This window comes from Cnephaeus nilssonii, assembly GCF_951640355.1.
Source record: "Cnephaeus nilssonii genome assembly, chromosome: 16".
In the NCBI taxonomy this organism is placed as follows: Eukaryota; Metazoa; Chordata; class Mammalia; order Chiroptera; family Vespertilionidae; genus Cnephaeus; species Cnephaeus nilssonii.
The window spans coordinates 3,982,674-3,988,968 of record NC_137087.1 but is presented as its reverse complement, the minus strand read 5'-3'; the positions used below and the strand labels follow the sequence as shown (position 1 = coordinate 3,988,968).

The window sequence follows — 6,295 nt, the reverse complement described above, 5'->3', positions numbered from 1 at the left end:
TGTAACTTCCCTTTTTCAAGACCCCTTGGGACACAGCCTAATGTGCTGGACACCAGGACAGATACTGCAAATTCCTTGTTAATTGTTCCTGCACCCACCTAAGTATGTGTCCATCGTTTTACTTTTTATCCAATCCCAGGGCTTTCCCACCGCTTTGCTTTATCCCACCTCCTTAATCTATCACCAATGAATTTCATGTAACCCACCTATGTCCCTCCTTTGATTGCAATGTATAAATACAGATGTAACCTGCCATTCTCCGGAGCATTATCTCAATTCGTTGAGGTTCTGCTTCCTGGTATATGTCGACAGTTTGGCTCATATAAACTCACAAAATTCTTTACAGGTTTCAATGGTTTTTATGTTAACAGTATAATTCTAATGAACATTGACTGTGTAAGACAACAATAATAATAATATATTGTGGAGTTAAAAAAATATGTAGATCTAGCTTTTCCCTGCCGATTGTGCATGCTCTCGCAAACATGGTGAACATTCCTCAAACCCGCAGGACTTTCTGTAAGAAGCAACAACCCCACAAAGTAACACAGTACAAGAAGGGCCAGGATTCTCTGTGTGCGCAGGAAAGCGGCATTGTGACAGGAAGCAGAGTGGGTATGGTGGGCAAACTAAACCGATTTTCTGCAAAAAAGCTAAAACTACAAAGAAGATTGTGCCAAGGCTTGAATGTGTTGAGCCCAACTGCAGATCTAAGAGAATGCTGGCTATTAAGACATGCGAGCATTATGCTGAAACCGGTTTGGCTCAGTGGATAGAGCGTCAGCCTGCGGACTGAAGGGTCCCGGGTTTGATTCCGGTCAAGGGCATGTACCTTGGTTGCGGGCACATCCCCAGTAGGAGGTGTGCAGGAGGCAGCTGGTCAATGTTTCTAACTCTCTATCCCTCTCCCTTCCTCTCTGTAAAAAATCAATAAAATAAAAAAATAAAAAGAAATTCGAGCATTTTGAACTGGGAGGAGATAAGAAGAGAAAGGGTCAAGTGATCCAGTTCTAAGCTTCCTATTTTGTTTTATTATATGACAAGAAAGTCTTGAGGATATATATGTTCCAAAAAAATGTAGATCTAAAATACATAATAATAATAGCACAAAAATATATGTGGGGGTGGTGAATGGAGTTAAAATGGTGTGATGTCCTTGTATTCCTGGGTGAAGAGTAAAATTCCAATTAATATTAGAAACTGGTAAGTCAAAGATGCATACTATAATGTCTAAGATAAATTTAAATGTCTTAGCAAAAGAACTCAACCGAAAAGAAGGAAAGAAAAGATTAAAAAGGAATACTAAGAAGACAGAACAAATAGAAATCATGTGGTTAGATGATAGAGCTAAACCCAAATACACTGAGTGGCCAGATTATTATGACCACCTGACGTTTGTAGCAAATTAGCCGTACACTGCATCGTATGGGATATGGAAGCCAAAGGCCTGTGCGAACACCTTTGCTGTCTGATAAAACGTCTCCAATTCGCACAGGAACACAAGGATTGGACAGTCAAGCATTGGAAAAAAGTCATGTGGTCTGATGAATCACGTTTCCAGTTGCATCATGCAGATGGCAGAGTGAGAATTTCGCGGAAACAGCATGAAAGCATGCACCCCACATGCATGAGTATACCCTTTAAGCTGGTGGGGGAAGTGTTATGGTTTGGGGCATGTTTTCCTGGCATGATTTGGGCCCTTTAATTCGTGTGGAATAACGTCTGAATAGCACAACATACCTAAGTATCGTTGCTGATCAAGTTCATCCTATCATGTTGATGGCGTATCCCAATTGAGATGGCTTCTTTCAACAAGACAATGCGCCATGCCATGGTGCTCGTATTGTGCAGGAGTGGTTTCAAGAACATGAGGGAGACTTTACCTTGCTTAGGTGGCCCCCACAATCACCAGATCTCAATCCAATTGAGCATTTGTGGAACGAAGTTAAAGAGCCATCAGGCAGCTGGTTCCACAACCATCACATCTCACAGAACTGGACAGTGCTATTCATCAGGCATGGTGTCAGATTCCTCGCATCACCTTTCAACATCTTGTGGAGTCAATGCCAAGAAGAATCACTGCAGTATTGAAGGCAAAAGGTGGCCCAACGAAGTACTGATTGGGTGGTCATAATAATCTGGCCACTTAGTGTACATCAATAATTACATTAAATGTAAATGGCCTGTATGCACCAGTTAAAAGATAAAGATTGCCAGACTGTATAAAAAGAAAAACCCAAATATATCCTGTTTTTACAAGATACATCTAAAAGATAAGGGGGGGAAAATAAGGAAACAGAAAGCTTGAAAGTAAAAGAGAAGGAAAATATATGTACCATACTAATATCAATCAAAAGAAAACTGATATAGCTACATGTGGGAGATTGTATATTTCCAAAAATAGCCAAAGAAATTTTTCTGGTCCCACATGCTCTTCCAGATCTTTTCCACTTCTTTATTAAGAATTAGAGTTTTATTTCTCCTGCCCTTGAATCTAGGCAGGCCTTTGTGACTGCCTTGATGAACAGAATGTACTGGAAGGAGCACTTGCATGACTTTGGAGGCTAGGTCATAAAAGGCAATAATACAGCTTCAGCTTGGCTCTGTCTTGGGATGGACATCCTTGGACTAAGCCAGCATGGTTTGAGGAAGCCAAGACTACAAAGAGGAGCCATATGTAGGTGTTCTGTCCAATAGCCTCAGCTACGATTCTAGCCCCCAACCAGAATCAACAACCAGACATGTGCGTAAATGAACTTTCAGATGATTCCAGACCTCAGTCTTTTAGTCACCCAGCTGAGATCAACTGTCCCCACTGAGTCCTGCCCAAATTGTAGTTTTCTGAGCAAAATATATGTCATATTATTATAAACCACTAAAATTGGGGGTGATTTGTTATATAACAATAGATACCCCAAACAGAAAAGATAAATTTACCTAATAAAGAGAGCCTTAAAATGTATAAAGTAAAATTAAGAGAACTGAAAGAAAAACATAAATTCACAAACTCAGTGGTAGGTTTTAATACATATCTCTCTAATTGATAGATAATCAGAAAAAATTAGTAAAGACATAGATTTGAATAACACAAAAATGTATAAATAAGACATTGTACTCAATAGTTGCAAAATTCTGTTCAAGGACACAAAGAACGTCTATAAAATTGATGCCCGGGGAAGGTCAATGGGGAAAAAAAAGGAGACATATGTACTACTATTTGTAATACTTTAAACAATAAAATAAAATTTAAAATGTTAAAAAATAAATAAATAAATTACCCCAGAAAACAAAACAAACAAACAAAATTGATGCCTGGCCAGTGTGGCTAAGCAGTTGAACATCTACCTCTGATGAACTGGGAGGTCCTGGCTCGATTCCTGGCCAAGGGCACATGCCTGGGTTGCAGGCTTGATCCCCAGTGGGGGCGTGCAGGAAGCATCAGATCAATGATTCTCTCTCATCATTGAAGTTTCTATCTCTCTCTCCCTCTCCCTTCCTCTCTGAAATCTATTTTAAAAATTTGACCACATGCTGGGCCATAAAACAAGTCTTGACAGATTTTGAAAGATTGAAATAACACAGACTAAGTTCTTTGATCAGAAAACAATTGAATGTTCAATAACAAACATGTAAATAGAAAATCCACATGTGTTGGAAGTTAAAAAATACACATCTAAATAATTAACCAAGTGGTTGTTTAAACCAAATAGAACAACACTCCTCCCTACTTTAGGTTCCTGTAGATCAGGATCTGAGAAAGTACAGAGAGATGACACCAGGAAGCAGAAGAGAGGCAGAAGAGAAGGAAGAGAGACAATGAAGACAAAACAAGCTATCCAAGTGTGAGGTCATGAGCTGGTAGAACCAGCTCACCAGAGGACTCTCCACTGACTGGAAGCTCTGAGGTAGAAAAGCAGAGAGAAACCTCAGCATATAAATGGGATTCTGGTGACTTGGAAAGAACTGCATAAAAGCAAGGAAGTGGCAAGAGCACCATCCTGCCCGAGAGAGGCCTTGCCTTGTGACCAGTGGCTCCAGCCCGTCTAGGTCCACTCTGCTCTAGGAGGCAGATGAGCTGCAGCCCACTTTTTCTGTAAGAAGCCAGCTAGAAACTATTTTAGGCTTTATGGTTTCCTTAGCAACTACTCAACTCTGTTACTGTGGTACAAGAGCAGTCACAGACAACATGTAAACCAATGGCTGTGTCTGTGTTCCAATAAAACTTTATGAACACTGAAACTTAAATTTCCTATAATTTTCATGTGTCATAAAATTATTCTTTTTGTTTTTTTCAACAATTAAAGAATGTCAGAACCGTTCTCAGCTCACAGGCTCCACACAAGCAGGCGCAGGATGGATCTGGAGCCCAGGACAGTTTTGTTGACCCCGGGACTATAGCAACACGTTCCTTTGCTTCCGGTTACAGGCCTGGGCCAGAGCGCGGGGCAGAGGAGGGTGAGGCCGAGGCCTCCTCACCGCGGCAGGCTGGCCGGTGTGCGCCCTCTCCGGAGGAGGCCCTGCGACCCAGGCTCCCCAGGCTCCACCGCCTCGCCCTTTCAGGCCTGGCTGTCGCCACCCTAGCACCCTGCACCATCCTTGTCGGTTTCCTCTAAATCACCCATTTCAGTGGGACAGACTGATCCAGCCCCACCTGCCTCCGGCCACCTCCTCCCAGGCTTTCTCATTCTGGCGTGTACATAACTCCACCAGCTCAGAAAATCCTTTTTAGCTTTACTTTCTGCAAGGTATTACAAATCACAGTTTTATTTAATATTATTTTTTGTGGTCCCCATTTCCCAAGATCTTGGCACCTTTCATCAGAAATGATCTCCCGCTCTGGCCAGCCTGGCTCAGTTGGTTGGGCATCACCGTCCCATGCACCAAGAGGTTGCTGGTTCGATTCCAGGTCAGAGCACACGGCTCCATCCCCAGTAGGGGGCGTGCGGGAGGCAGCCATGTTTCTCCCATCAATGGTTCTCCCTCTCAATAAAAACATATGTATGTAACATAGAAAGAGAGCGAGGTGATTTCCCTCCTTGCCTGCAAACAGCATCCGGGATGTTACAGTCACTGGCTAGTCCCTCGGTCGGGAAGCCACACCCAGCTCGGAGGCTGCAGGCACCGGCAGCCCCATCCCGCCGTTCTCGCCCAGGCAGGCTGCGCCCGTGGCCCCGCTGTCCCCTCGCGGGCAGCCAGGTCTCAGATGGGGGCTCTCACCTAAGCAAGCGTAACGCTGTCTGCCCGCAGATACAGAGCTGGCCCTGCCGTCTTCCAGCGCTCACCTTCTGTGTTATGGAGGTGTGGACAGAAAAGGCTTCTGTGGGAAGTCACCGCTCAGGGCAGTCCCGCCCCCGGCCTGTAACTTTTCAGTAACAGGCTTATCTGTGCCTTAATTAAGCCCTCTCCATTGCTTCTGTGCATCTAAGTTAACACACCTGCGAAGCAAACTGCACCCACCCTCTGGGCTCCTGCGCTCCAGGCCCTCGTCACGCCCGTGGAGGCGGAGCAGGCCCTGCCCGCCCCGGAGCATCCTGCTGGGCGGGAGCGCTGACCCTGGTCCCACCTCCCGCCATCGGAGGTCTTCCCTTCCCTTCCGTGAACAGCCGTGGGTGCTGAGTTACAATGCTCCAGCTCAGCTTTTTGTGAAGCGAACGTCATGACATAGGAAAATAATGTGGGACTGGGGTACCCAGAGGGATTGGTTTTCTGAGTGCCTGTTTATTGAGTAAAATTCCCAAACACATATATAGTAAAATAACAGCAAAATCATTCTCTTCATCTACAGCCTCTACATTGAAAACCACGAGTATTTTCTACTCGAACACCGGTTTTCTGTGGTGCTGTGCCCAAGGACATTTAGATTACACACACACACACACACACACACACACACACACACCATCTTCCAAGTCCTTTCCTCTTTGGACAACCTCTTCCCGCTTTTTGAACAGATTCCTGTACATGCTGTTTGCAGCGTCTAAGGTTTGACCTGTTGGCCCTTCGGTCCTTCTTTGGCCTGTTGTTTCTAACCATTCGGTCCTCAGGGGATGACTTGTCTTTAAGGGAAGGAGAATTGGATGAGCATCAGAGGATTCCAAGTCCAGTACTGGTTCTGCTACTTTTTAGCGTGTGACCTTGAACAAGTGAAGGCCTCCCCGGCCGGAATTTAGTGGGGACGTGTCCGTGGGCCGTCCCTGCAGTCGGACAGAATGATGTGTCCAAAGTGCCTGTCAGACAGATGCCATGCAGATGTTTACTATCGTTAACGTGCTCTGAAGTGCCGGCTTCTAATTTT

General features: G+C 44.5%; 1 pseudogene across 1 annotated transcript; it reads left to right on the top strand.

The window, feature by feature from the left end:
- The first annotated feature begins 485 nt into the window (after positions 1 to 485).
- LOC307112902 (large ribosomal subunit protein eL42-like) lies at positions 486 to 1,014 on the top strand (annotated as a pseudogene). The gene is made up of 2 exons: positions 486 to 742; positions 961 to 1,014. The product of its transcript is annotated as a large ribosomal subunit protein eL42-like (transcript).
- Positions 1,015 to 6,295: the final 5,281 nt, after the last annotated feature.